Here is a 13610-nt window from a genome sequence, read left to right as displayed (position 1 = left end):
AGAGACGGCTGACTGTTTCCCAACTCCAGGGTTCTAGAACTGGGGCCTCTGGAGGGCATAGGCATTCAGGAATATGGTGAAGTGCTTATGGAAGAGTAGATAGCAAAATGTAAGCCTCAGCCCACAGCAAGATACCATGCAAGATAACACAAGACCTCCTGTCATGAAGTAGCACAGACATGACCTGCAACTGACAGACTTGCTTCTCCCACGAGTGGCTGGGGCAGCGGAAGGCTCGGCTGAGGCAGCTGAGCAGGCTGGGTCTGTACCCCACGACTGGGCAGGGCAGAGCATGCTTGAGCCTTCAACTAGCCTCAGTGACAGATGCAGGGCCGTGACCATCTTTAGTTCCCAGGGACCATCTGCTGTCTCCTCGTTCTTGGGGAGGCTGAAAGAAAAAAAAACTTTATGAAATTTCCTGAGCTTTTGTGTGTATGTGTGTGTATTATGTGAGTGTGCGCAAGCATGTGCATGTGTGTGCTCTCTGTGCACAGGTCTGTGTACATCCAAGTGCATGTGAGTGTGTTTATGTGCAGGCAGGCACATGTGTGTATGCACGTGTTTTTGCATGCGCAGCACGTGTGATTGTGTGCCTGTGTGTGACTGCAGTCCATCTTTTCATGTGTGTGTGTACGTGTGTGAATGCCGGTATGCTTGGGCATGTACGTGCACATATGTGTGTACACATGCGTGCTGTGGGGGGTTGAGGAAGGCATGGAGTTGTTGCTTTCTGGTGCCACCTTCCCCCACCCTCCCTTTTGCTGTTGCCTCAGCACTTTGTGGAAAGTGTAGAGACTCAAAAGGAGGACCACTACCCGCTACCGTGAGTGATATGCCTGCTCATCCTCACGGTCATCCATCTGTCCAGTAAACATCCCTGAGCCTGTGCCATGTGCTGGGGCCTGGGGTCCACAGTGAAGCAGGCGCATGCTCTCAGCTCTGCTCAGCCCAGCCGGGCATGGGGCAGAGAAGCTGCAGGCCAGGTGTGTCTGCGGAGGGAGAGGTTACCTCTGGCTGGTGGGTCAGCGGAGGTGGCAGCTGAGCTGAACTGAAGGAGCGGGATGGATGGAGCTCGCTCTAGAGGAGGGTGGGGGCAGGGGGCAGGGGAAGGGGCTGGGTGCCTGGCTCGCGGGGAGGACGCATCGCAGAGGGGCTGCAAGGGTGGCCAGACAGCTAGCTTTGACTTCGTTTTATAGACAGACAGAACAGTTTTGGAACGAGAGTGACAGGATCAGGCCCACACATTTCCTCTGGTGGCGGCTGAGGGGTTTGATGGCAGAAGAGAGGAGATGGGCCAAGGAACAGGGGTGACGGTGGAGGCTGTGCCTCTGCCAGGCTTCCAGCCTCTTTGTGGTGGTCCCTTGGGTCCACAAGATTAGCACGCACCTTGTGTGAGGCCGGAATGGGGCTTCCTCTTCATTCCCTCTTTCCCAGAAGTAAACGCAACACAGTTTGGAGTTGGTGAGACTGAGGGGGCCATCTTGCAGGAAAGGCAAGCGTCAGCGTTGGCTGGGGTGCCTACCCGGGGTCAAGGGGGAACCCTTAGCCAGACCCACAGACCCCAGGGAAGGACACGGTGTGCTCAGAGAGGCAGGGATGGTCAGGAGAGCCAGGTGTGCAGAGAAGGCTCGGCCAAGGGGGCCCTGGGGGCTCAGGCACTCAGGGAGTGAGGGGAGGGGTGGCCAGACAGCCGTGAATGAGGCCCAGGGGTCGACGGGGTCGTGCTGTGTGCAGGGTGGACACACAAGGCCCGAGGCTGTTCTGTAGGGAACGTCTCCCGGCTTCAGTGGGCTCTGGAAATTGTCTGCGGGTTGCCATGCCTCCTGGGGCTCTCCGGCCCAGGCCCCAGCCGGGAGCTGCCTGTCCATCCTACCCCGGCTCCACCTCCAGACTGCGCAAGGCTGGGCGGGCGGGATGGGCTCCTCGTGTCTCGGTTGCCATGACCTGTGACGTTTCCTTTCCAGTTTCCAGGTTCATTATAAGGATACATGTACAGTGTGTTGCGTTGTCTTGCGCCACCCGTCGGCTTAGGGAAGAACTGCCCTGGTAGGTCGGCCTGCAAGGTGTGCTGCTTCAGAGCCTCCATCTGACATACTCTTCCCTGCCCGAAATGCAAACACAGCACACACTCCCTGCCTGGTTTGGGAGTGATGACACCTCACCTCTCGCCCCTCCTGCCCTGTCCTGCCCACACTCCAACCTCAAGGACACTTCGGTTCCCAATCTGACTCCCGACCCCTCCAGCTGGCTGGGGACAGGCAGCCTCATGACACAGTGTGCACAAAGGTTTCTGGCCGGGCTGTGAGGATGGGGACCAGGTCCCGCCTGTGCCAATGAAGCAGGCGTCTCACCTGGATTTGTCTCCGGGCTCTTGAAGGTGGACTGAAGGTCAGACAGTCCAGAGGCCAAGGGCCCCAGAGGAGGGGGGTGTGGGCGCAGTTAGACCAGGAGCAGCTGCCCCTCTGGTCAGGAGAGTCCAACAACCCAGGGCTTTCTGGTTCCTGGGGGGAGGAGAGGGCAGAGGCAGTGGGGGCCCAAAGACAGGTCCTGCTTCACCTCTGGATGGAGCCACTCAGCTGAGCCCAGGTTTTGAGGCATTACAGTTAAAGGATGCAGGCTAGAGGGTCAGGGTTAGAGGGTCAGGTTAAATGGTCTGAGTCATGGTCAGGGTAAGGGTTAGGAGTTTACAGGTCAAGGTCGAGTATCTAGGGGCTAGGGGTTAGGAGCCTTAGGGTTTAGGATTAGAGATTAGGAGGTTAGGGTTAGGGAGTGAACAGTAGAGATTTGGGCGTTAGGGTTAGTGGGTTAGTGTTAAGCACAACTGGCCCACGGCCCCCCTAACCCCACACCTCTGAGTCCTGTAGGATGGACAGGACTTGCCCGGGGTCACTCACGAGTGGGGGTTCACCTGGGCCGCTGGTTATCTACCCCCGTCCTGGAACCTGAGAGCAGAAGAACGAAACGTCTGCTCGGGTCACTGACTGTTTCAAATCCAACTCAACCTCAGTCAATGGCTGTTAGGGCCTCAGAAGCCCACAGGGCTTCCTCCTACCATCTGAACTGGAGAGAGTAGTGCTGGCCCCACTTGGCCTGGGCAGCCCGGGTCCAGCAGAGGCCTGACTGAGCTCACTCCATGGTCATGTTATGAATTTATACAGAACTTGGTGCAGCGACTTACCAGCCCCCAGGTGCTGCCTCCTGAGGGCTGGTGGGGCCCTCCTGAGACTGCAGGCATCCTTTGTCCCATCTGAGTGGGCATCAATAGACATCAAGTCTCAGGACAGCCCTTGACCTCTGACCATCCAGGCAGTCATCTGTGGTCCTCCAGCTCAGGCCAGTCTGGTCCCTGTCAAGCCCCTGTGGCCAATTACTGAGCTGACTTTGTTGCTGGGCAATTGAACAGCTACCTGGGTAGCACAGACAGCCCTTTGGGATGTTTCAGTTACTAACATGCATGTGGTTGAGAAAAGGGCCTCCCTCTCACAGGCTCATAGCCTGCCAAGCGAGGTGATAACCGTCTAAACATTTGAGTGTGTCCCTGACACAACAACCATACGGCAGACCATGGCCTTGCAATCCTTTGGGCTTCCAGCTGTAACAAACTTTTGATATTCATACTCATTAAGAGTCAAAAGATACGGGAGCAACTGGGCCACCCAATGGACAGTTTCACACTGAGGCTGCATGGTCTTGGAGAGCCACGTGCACCCATGTGGTCTCTGAAAGCTGCCAATGATGGATTCCATGATACGGCATAATCCTTGAGCCTCCCACTGCTTCATTGAGCAAGAATTTCCTAACCACCATAGCATTTAGTCTCTGCTCTTTGTAAAGGAGGGAGGAGACTGGATAAATGAGCAGTATTGTTCTTGGGGGATGGGTGAGTCACGTGGCCATGGGGCAGGTGTGACTCCTGGGCTCTTGCCACCAGAGACATCAAGGAGGGCTGTGCCTTTTGCAAGAGGAAGAGGTTCTTGCTGTTGTGGACGGACAGCAAGAGCACTGGATGGGTGGCTGCAGCCCCTGACCCTAAATCAGCCCCTTCCTTCCTTGGCCTTCAGATCCCACAGCTGTGCAGTGGGCCGTCAGTGGTGTGGAATCTGCCACTTTCCCCAATCCAGCATCTGTTCTCATGCCAAAGTCCAGAACCTCAGCTTTCCTTTGGGAACTTCTTACCTGTTTCCAGTCCAAACTGTTCCAGAGGGCTGATGCTACGTTCCACCCACCTTGAAGATGGGCATATGATCCACATTTAGCCAATCCCATGTTCCATCCTATGGGTGCTCTGATGGGTTCAAGGATGATGCTATGATCCAAACCAGGTCAATGACGTTTATTTTATTTTTTGTCCTTACCGTGCACGCGGGATTTTAGTTCCCTGACCAAGGATCGAACCTGTGCCCCTTACATTGGGAGCTCAGAGTCTTAACCACTGGACCACCAGGGAAGTCCTATCCCCTCATTTTCAAAACTGCTATGGATTTAAAGCACACAAGATGGTTGTGATATGAGTGGCCTTTTCAGTATGACTTCTTTGACTTAGAATGTTTTCAGTGTTTATCCATGTTGTAACATGTATTATCAGTGTTTCACTCATTTTTTTTATTGTGGTTAAAAATACATAACATGGGGATGGGGGGCAAGTGGAGGGAACGGCCCAGATGCACACCATTCACAGACCCTCTGGACTGGAAGGACTCGTGAGAGCCGGAGCCCAGAAATCCAGGTATGGATAAGACGCAGCGTCCCCTCCAATTCCCGTGAGCGCCCCTTGCTCCATCCTGCGCCCAAATACCTCAGCTAGGCCCTCTCCCCACTCTTGACACTCCAGACTCAGCTGGGACAGACTTTCGCAGCCGCTGCTCCCCACCCTGCAGGAGAAGCTCAGAGGTCCTGTCCCCCTTTCCTCTGAGGGACTCTTTTTGGTGACCACAGAAGGATTTGGTCGCTCAGGACAAATCTGGTAGAGGACAGCGAGATGGGTGCGCCCGGCGTGCCACGCTTCCTCCTGACCTTCGACTTGGACGAGACTATCGTGGAAGAAAACAGCGACGACTCCGTCGTGTGCGTGCCGCGGCGGGCCAGTGGCTGCCTGAGAGCCTGCGTGCCACCTAGCGTGAGGGCTTCTACAACGAGTACATGCAGCACGTCTTCCAGTACCTGGGCGAGCAGGGCGTGCGGCTGCGGGACTTGCGCGCCATCTACGAGGCCATCCCCCTGTCGCCCAGTACGGGCGAGCTGTTGCAGTTTGTGGCCAAGCAGGGAGCCTGCTTTGAGGTTATTCTCATCTCAGACGCCAACACCTTTGGCGTGGAGAGTGCGCTGCGCACCGCCGGCCACCACGGCCTGTTCTGCCACATCTTCAGCAACCCGTCGGGGCCCGACCCTTGGGGGCTGCTGGCGCTGCGGCCCTTCCACGCACACAGATGCGCTCGCTGCCCCACCAATATGTGCCAGCACAAGGTGCTCAGCGACTATCTGCGCGAGCAGGCCGACGACGGCGTGGCCTTCGAGCACCTTTTCTACGTGAGCGACGGCGCCAACGACTTCTGCCCCATGGGGCTGCTGGCAGGCGGCGACGTGGCCTTCCCGCGCCGCCACTACCCCATGCACCGCCTTATGCAGGAGGCGCAGAAGGCTGAGCCCAGGTCCTTCTGCGCCAGGGTGGTGCCCTGGGAAACCTCCACCGAAGTGCGCCTACACCTGCATCAGGTGCTGAGGACGTGGCCTGCAGGGGCCACCCGGGCGGGGAGGGGCTGGGGCGATGGGGCTCGGGAAAGAGAAAGCTAGTTTTATTACTCCCTTTCCCTTTCGTTTTGGTATATTCCTCCAGGATTTCCCGGAATCCCAGGTTGGTCCATTTGGGGACTGGAGGAGGGAGTTGGGAGCTGTCCCCATCTGTGCAGTTAACCGAGCTTAGCTGCCTCCCCCAGTTCCACTGCAAGCGAATTCTGGAGTCTGGCCGCAGCAGCGTGGCACGCATATCTGAGCAGGCAGCAGTGTTTCCACAAACCTTGTCCTCTTAGTTGGGAGGACGGAGTTCCCTGTCAGGGTAGAGAAAGAACATGTCCCGCCACGTTGTGGTTAACTGTTGCCTTGGGCTGCGTGGCCTCCCTCCTCCAGTCTTCTGTCCAGAGGACCTAGGCCCCGAAATGTACCCCCCTGACCTCCCCCGCACCGGACTCCCCACAGAGAGAGGTGCTCCCTGCCGACGGTCCCAGGCCTAGATCTTGGTTTACGTACTGTGACTCTACACTACACTCCTTGCCCCCCGCCCCGCCACCCTGTTAGCATCCCCACAGGATAAAAAGCTAGAGGGAACAGTCACCACCTGTTGGTGGAAAGAGGTAGCACACTGTTCCGGGGCTCGGGTCTGGCCAGCCAGGGACCTCACAGAGCCCGAAGATGTCTCCTTGCACCACAGCCTCGTCTATGCAGCAAGAAAGCAGGGACTTAACCAAAGTCGCCCCACTGACTGGGCCTTTAGAGTCCCCCTTCTCCCATATGGAACAGAAAGCCATGATGCTGTAAAGCAGAGCCAGTGGAAACCCAAGGCCCACCTCCCTCTTCTGGAGTTTCAGAGCTGTGAAGGAGGTGAAGGGGCGGAGGTGAGCGAGGTGTCTCACGCTGCCGTCTGGGGGATGAGGGCGAGGTGAGCTCTGCTCTCAGAGAGCCCCACCTAAGTGAGGGAGCTGGTCCCCACTCTTGGAGGAGTGCCCAGCCTGGGGAACCAAGACTGAATACATAACAAAGCAGGCAACAGGCAAAAGAGCAGGGTGCGGCCCACCTTCGCAGAGGGGCACAGGGGTCTAGTGTGGAGGGCTCAGTGAGCACCGAGGAGACGGGAGATACTGCTGCTTAGGGCAGGCAGAGGAGGCTTAACTAGTGGGAGCCTTACAAGTGGGTTGCCTTTCAGTCCCTCGGCCCGCTAGCCCTGCAGGGCAATCATCAGGAGGTCATCAGAATTTTATTCAAAGTTGGCACTTGCAGCTGGAGACCCTGTCTTGCATGGCGTAAGGGTCCCCTGTGGGTAAGGTCACCAAACTCCTTGGCTTCCAGTTCTTTCCTGTCTCCAGCAGGCCTCTGGGTGCCTCCTCTGTCTTTACCAGGACGCCTTCCCACTGAAATGGGGGGAAGGAACAGACACAGCTCACAGCCCAGGAGGCGTGCTGGTCTGGTCCAGTCTTGAGCAGGCTTTGGTGTGGGACTCAAGAGGCTCACTCAAGGCGGTGCTTGGGTCAGCATCCCAGAGATCCCAGGCTGTCAGCAGCTGGGCTGCGTATAGTTCCTGGGGAAGAATCCAGACCCCTCTGAGCCGATGCCCTCACACCAGCCATTGTAGTAGTGGCGGGTGATGCAGATAATGGTTCCCTCGGAGAAAGAAAGTTCATTGTCCTTCTGGTGGGTGTATGGGTACAGTGTCATTACTGCAGGGCGGAAGGAGAGGGTTGCCATGAGATGTGCCTCCTGCCCCGCCATAGGGATGCTTGTGCCCACATACTGGACTCTAGGGGGCAATGTGGGGAGTGGGGCAGGAGATGCCTTCTTCAAAGCCCCAGGACTCCTCCCCAGCTGAGCTAATATTCAGTATCAGGCCAGCTGCTTCCCTCCTCTGTGGGGGTGCGGTGGGGTGGAATAAAAGGCTCCACAAGGGTGACAAAGGCCATCCCCTCCACTCCAAGATACTTCAGTGTTTGAGAGCAGGGCCCCAGGATCTACCCATGTTTTGTAATCTGCTTTCAGCCCCCGTTCATCCTGGTCTTCCCACAATGTCTCTGGCAGGTGCTGGAGGTATTGCTCAGTAGGTGCTCTGGTAGGTGCTCAGTAAATACAGCAACATTGAACAGTGTAGACTTTGTCGAGTGAGCCTTGGGCAAGTCACTTAGTTTAACCTCTCAGGCTCAGCTTCGTCTGTTAAATGGGAGTGTGAAGATCGTAGGAGGTTAAGTAAAAGTGAGAAAATGGATGAGAAGCTTTGACTCTGGGGTCTGGTATAAAGCAGGGGCTAAATTATGTTAACCTCCCACCCCCACATAACATTTACCATTTAAATCATTTTGAGCATACAGTTCTATGGCATTAACTACATTCACGTTGTTGTACAAATAGCCTCAGCATCCACCTCCGGAACTTATTCATTTTCCCTATGGAAAATTGTGTATCAGTTTCTCTAAATTTGGCCAACATTTGTTATTTTTAGGTTTCTTGATTGTAGGCGTTCTAGTGTGTGGAGGGGTCGGCGTTGTGGTGTTAACTTGCATTTCATTACGACTAATGACGATTAACATCTCTTCATGTGCTTGCTGACCATTTGTATGTCTTATCTGGAGAAGGGTCTTTTGAAGTCCCTTTTCCATTTAAAACATTGGGTTGTTTGCCGAGTCCCGCCAAGCGCTCCTCCTGGCGGCTTTGGTGTCGGTGAGTCCAGCCTGGAGCGGTCTCCGCGCCGCAGGGGCCCACGCCCCGGGGCATCGCTAGCTGCCTCTCAGGAGAGGAGATGCCCGCCCCCCGGCGCCCGTGCCTGGAGCGCCGAGATCGTGCTGCGCCTAACGGGGCGGGTGTTGCTCGGCATTGGCTGCGGGTCACCTGAGCGCGGCGGCTTTCTGCGCGCTTTTCCCGGAGGAGAGTGTCCCGGAAGTGGGCGTTCCGGCGCCCGTGCCTGGAGCGCCGAGATCGTGCTGCGCCGCGCGGACGCGGCGCCGCCGGGGCGGGTGTTGCTCGGCATTGGCTGCGGGTCATCCTGAGCGCGGCGGCGGTCTGTGCGCCTCTCCCGGAGGAGCGTGTCCCGGAAGTGGGCGTTCCGGCGCCCGTGCCTGGAGCGCCTAGATCATGATGCGCCGCGCGGACGCGGCGCCGCCGGGGCGGGTCTTGCTCGGCATTGGCTGCGGCTCACCTGAGCGCGGCGGCGGTCTGCGCGCCTCTCCCGGAAGAGAGAGTGTCCCGGAAGTGGGCGTCCCGGCCAGAGCGCACCTGGCGCAGGGCGTCCTTGGGGCTCCTCGCCTTCGGCGCCACGCGAGCCGGCGGGGGTCTAGAGAGCCAGCGCCCGGCGGCTGGGAATGACCCGTCCCGTGGGTCCCAGGCACCCCAGCGGCATCCGAGCGCGGAGCGGAGGGAGTCTAGGGAGCCAGCGCCCGGCGGCTGGGAACGACCCGTCCCGTGGGTCCCTGGCACCCCAGCGGCATCCGAGCGCGGAGCGGAGGGCTGCGGACCGCAGGTCAGGGGACAGGGGTTGGTGGGGGTGGGTGGAGGAAGGAACGACGAAATTACACCAGAGCTGTTTGGTACAGGGGCAGAAACAGAAAACTCAGACGTACCACTGCAGAGGCCATGGGAGTTAAGTTGTAAATGCTGCTGGTTTTCAGTAGCCGGCAGCCATTCTCTTCCTGTAGCTGATGGGATACAAAGCTCTACTGGGTTGTTCTTTGCACGGGATAGTCTTGTTTTGCAGAAATTCAGCTCAGAGCCATCCTTGATGTGTAAGTGTAAGGTCGGATCTTAACAAACGGCATCGCGAAACAGGAAAGCTTCAAGTGAGCTTTATTAGGGGGCGCTCCCGGGCGAGGTTCACTGGTCCGAGAGAAAGGGGCCAGAGAAGTCGCCCCCGGGCGAGGGCTGGGCAAGATTTTATAGGGGAAGAAGGGAAAGGGGTGTGGTGAACCTGGGAGGGCGCAGGGAATTCCTTATCTGGTGGTCTCTTCGGGTGTCGTGGCACTATCTGGTGCCGGTTCCTTCAGTCTTGGGACCGCTAGTCCCGTCCCTCGAAAGGCGGGAAGGCTGGGCCGGGTGGAAAGCCCCCAGGTCAGTTCCTGGAACTGGGTGGTCCGGAATGTCTCCAGGTCAGTTTCTGGAACTGGGTGGTCCGGAGAGTTTCGGTCTGATGCAACCTGTGAATCTGATTACGTTCCCCTGCCTCGGGCCAGTTGGCCTTACATCCCGACATCTTTGGTGTAATGGGGCGGCGTTCCGATCTCTGGCTACTTCATGCTGAATGGGGGCGTCGAAAGGGGAGTCGGGCGACCAGAGGTCCGAGGCTTAGGGGAGAGCAGTGGGGGTTTCTGTAGGAAGCAAGGTGTAAGGACCGAGGAACATTTGGTTTGTGGCCACCCGAGAGACTTCCTCCATGCGCCGGCGAAGGAACCTAAGAAAACGGGGCAAACATGAGCAAGATACAGATGAGAATTAAGGGGCCTCAGATTGGTGTTAGCCAGGTATAGAGGGTGGATCGCCCCCAATCGGGAGTTGGGGAGGCGGACTGTTGGTGGTTGCGTTGGAGTTCTTCTCTTAAGCGATGGAGGGCGTTTACAGCAGCATTCCTCCTGTAGGAAGAGGCAGGTACCTCCTTTGTCGGCCGTCAGGAGATCCAGGGCTCATCGATTCTGGAGAGCGACTCGGGCTATGGAGGTGATTTGGCACTGGAGAGAGGAGATGGAGGCGGCGGAGCCTTCGATGGCTAGCTGGAGTTTATGTTCTAAGTCGCGGGATGTTGAAACACTATGTGTTAGAGCTCCCCCCTGCCCCCCGAGGCCTGCAGCGACCAGGGAGGAGGCGAGAGAGATGCCTGCGACCAGAGGAAGAAAGAAAGCTCTTTTCCATCGGGTAAAGGGCGGCGTGATTAGCGTGGAAAATTCGTCTTGGCTATACAGTGTGAGTTGTGGGACGAGAGTAACGGGGATACATGGGAAGGGGGAGGAAGAATTGATCTCTTTTGTGAGGGAACCATTGCACCACAAAAACATACCTGGTGGTGCTTCAATTGACGTGTTTACCGTGAGGGATGGGTTGCAAATAAACCCAGTATCAGCTAGATTTGGGCGGCTGCCGTAACAGATGGTGAGATTTTTTTGAATCAAGGAATATGGGGACTTTTAACGGGGAAAAAGGTGGGTTTTGGGATGTGTAGGAAGTAGAATTGAAGGGCTGGTCGAGTGGGACAGCAGCCAAGGGTGGACGGCCAAGCGAGGCACATAGAAAGCAGTCAGAGATGTTACCTATTCCTGTGTGGTTGAGTATCTGTAGTGTTTGGTCAGTTCGGCTGCTGCTGCTAGGGCCCGAAGGCATGGTTGCCATCCCCGAATGGTTGGGTCTAGCTGTTTGGGTAGGTAAGCCACGGGGCGGTAGGAAGGCCCTACAGGCTGGGCAAGGAGTCCAGTGGCTATTGAGGCCCGTTCATCCACAAAAAGGTGAAAAGGTCGGTTTGGGTTGGGCAGAGAAAGGGGAGGAGAAGAAGAGCCTTACGGAGGGTGAGAAAGGCCTGTCTTACAGCGGAAGGAGAGGTGAGGGGTCCTTGAGGGGTTTCTTTAGTGGCTAGATATAAGGGTTTAGCGAGGAGAGCAAAGTTAGGGATCCAGTGTCGGAAAAATCCTATAAGGCCCAAAAAGGAGAGAATTTGTTCCGCTGTTTCCGGAGGCTGGAGTTCACGGATAATCCGGGTGCGATCGGCTGTTAGACCTTTTGTGGTGGCAGTAAGGTGGAGCCCCAGGTAGGTTACAGAAGATACAGATAACTGAGCCTTGGCTGGGGAGACCCGATAACCGCGAGAGCCAAGGTAATTGAGGAGATGTGCAGTATGTTGTCTTGAGAGGCTGAGAGATGGGCTGCAAAGGAGGAGGTCATGTACATATTGAAGGAGTGTGCTGGGGGTAAGGGAGCAGGAAGTGAGGTCCTGTGCCAGCGCCTGACCGAAGAGGTGAGGAGTGTCGCGGAAGCCCTGGGGAAGAACTGTCCAGGTGAGCTGACTGGAAGTATGAGTATCCGGATCCGTCCAGGTAAAGACGAAGAGGAAATAGGAGTCGGTATGTAGGTGGATAGTGAAAAAGGCATTTTTGAGATCCAGAACCGTAAAGTGAGTTGTGGATGGGGGGATATGGGAGAGCAAGGTGTATGGGTTTGGTACTACTGGGTGGAGAGGAATTATGGCCTCATTGATTAGTTGGAGGTCCTGGACCAGGCGATAATCCCCAGAGGCTTTGCGGACAGGCAGGATGGGGGTGTTTCAGGGAGAGTCAGTGGGGATAAGGAGTCCATGGTTTAGGAGTCTGGGGATAATAGGTCGTAGGCCCCTAAGGTGAGTCTCAGAGATGGGAAATTGGGGCCTTGATGGAAATTTGGAGGGGTCTTTTAGGCGGATGAGGACGGGGGAATGGTGTGTTGCTATTATGGGCTTAGAAGTATCCCAGACTTGGGGATTGATGGGGTTCAGTGTGATTGGAAGAGGGGGATAGGAGGGGGAGGGTTCTAGAGACAGGCCGAGAAGAGGAAGCAGGAGTTGGGAGGAGGGGACCTTAGGGTCAAGTCTAACCAGCTGGAGGGAGGCCCCTAAGTGGAAAAGGACATCTCGGCCTAGCAAGGGAACTGGGCAGGATGGTGTCATTAAGAAGGAATGAGTAAAAGGGAGTCCTTCGATATGACATGGGAGTGGACCGGTCTGGAGTGGGAAGGATGGTTTGCCATCAATACCCATGACCGAGATCTGGGAAGGAGAAACTGGCTCGGAATAAGTAGGCAGGACCGAATAGGTAGCCCCCGTGTCCACCAGAGATAAGATGGACTTACCCGCTACCTGTAGCGTTACCCTGGGCTCGGTGAGGGTGATGGGGGTCTTCGAGTCCGGGCGCCGTCAGTCGTCAGCCAATCCCAGCAGTTCGAGTGGTAATGCCGTTGGGTCGGCCCGCCCCCCGCGTGGAGATGCTGAGATAGGGCCAGTCGTAGGGCAGTCGCTCTTCCAGTGGCCCGTTAGCCCGCAGCTGGGACAGGGCTTAGAAGGAGGAGAGCGAGTTAGGGTTAGGGGTTAGGGGTTAGGGTTAGGGTTAGGGTACGGGTCAGTGTTAGGGTCAGGGTCAGGGGTTAGGGTCAGGGTTAGGGTACGGGTCAGGGTTAGGGTTAGGGTACGGGTTAGGGTATGGGTTAGGGTTAGGGTACGGGTTAGGGTTAGGGGTTAGGGTACGGGTTGCATGCATTATTGCTTTAAATGGTCTGCATTTGTTCACACAACCTCACCAATCGTCTCAGCCCCAAGTGTCCAGCCTTATGTCTCATCCAGCTGTGGGTGTAGATGTGGTCAGTCCAGATTGCATCAGAGCCCCTTAATGAATTCTGTAAGGATTTCGCTGTTTTTGTGTTTGAAATTTATTTTTATAATGGGGTTGAGCTGATTTTCACTGCCGTGTTTATGCCACTCTGTACACCCTTGTTTCCCTTACGGAGACATATCAATACATAGATATTAAGATTCTTATTAGATATATTAATCTGCAGGGAATAGGGGATGTTGAGTCCAGTTCACTGAGCAAGGAGTAGGTCTTGTCTATTACAGGTTTGTTTTATGGAACTGTATCTGTGCTAATATCAAACTCTGGTTTTATGCATCAACCCACCTCACCTTTCCCCTTAAGCAGGCATAAATTTTTTTTTTTCCTAAATGTGAGACTCTGTTTTCTAATTCAGCTCATGTGTAGCCATGTTTACATTCCCTTCATAAGTGATATTTTATGATAAGTTTCTTTATCTGTTTTACTTATTTCCCTTGGAATCATTGTACCTTAATCCAGTCATTATGTTGCTACTGGCTTTATGACATTGATTCCATGCCTGAGGGATTTCCCATAGTACGT

At 55.8% G+C, this 13610-nt stretch overlaps 1 long non-coding RNA gene and 1 pseudogene across 2 annotated transcripts; one reads left to right on the top strand and one right to left on the bottom strand.

Moving 5' to 3' along the window:
* Positions 1-465: 465 nt before the first annotated feature.
* LOC309797564 (phosphoethanolamine/phosphocholine phosphatase-like) lies at positions 466-8744 on the top strand (annotated as a pseudogene). Its single transcript has 4 exons — positions 466-516; positions 774-823; positions 4936-5712; positions 8424-8744. The product of its transcript is annotated as a phosphoethanolamine/phosphocholine phosphatase-like (transcript).
* A 776-nt stretch (positions 8745-9520) lies between these two features.
* On the bottom strand, positions 9521-12773 carry LOC309797563. The gene is made up of 2 exons (XR_014292709.1): positions 12553-12773; positions 9521-10412 (listed from the first exon to the last, which is right to left on the bottom strand). It is a non-coding gene; the product is annotated as an uncharacterized lncRNA (long non-coding RNA).
* Positions 12774-13610: the final 837 nt, after the last annotated feature.

Source organism: Mesoplodon mirus (assembly GCF_964341445.2).
Source record: "Mesoplodon mirus genome assembly, contig: HAP1_SCAFFOLD_1381, whole genome shotgun sequence".
Lineage (NCBI taxonomy): Eukaryota > Metazoa > Chordata > Mammalia > Artiodactyla > Ziphiidae > Mesoplodon > Mesoplodon mirus.
The sequence above is the reverse complement of the archived record's forward strand: the minus strand, read 5'-3'. Positions and strand labels throughout refer to the sequence as shown.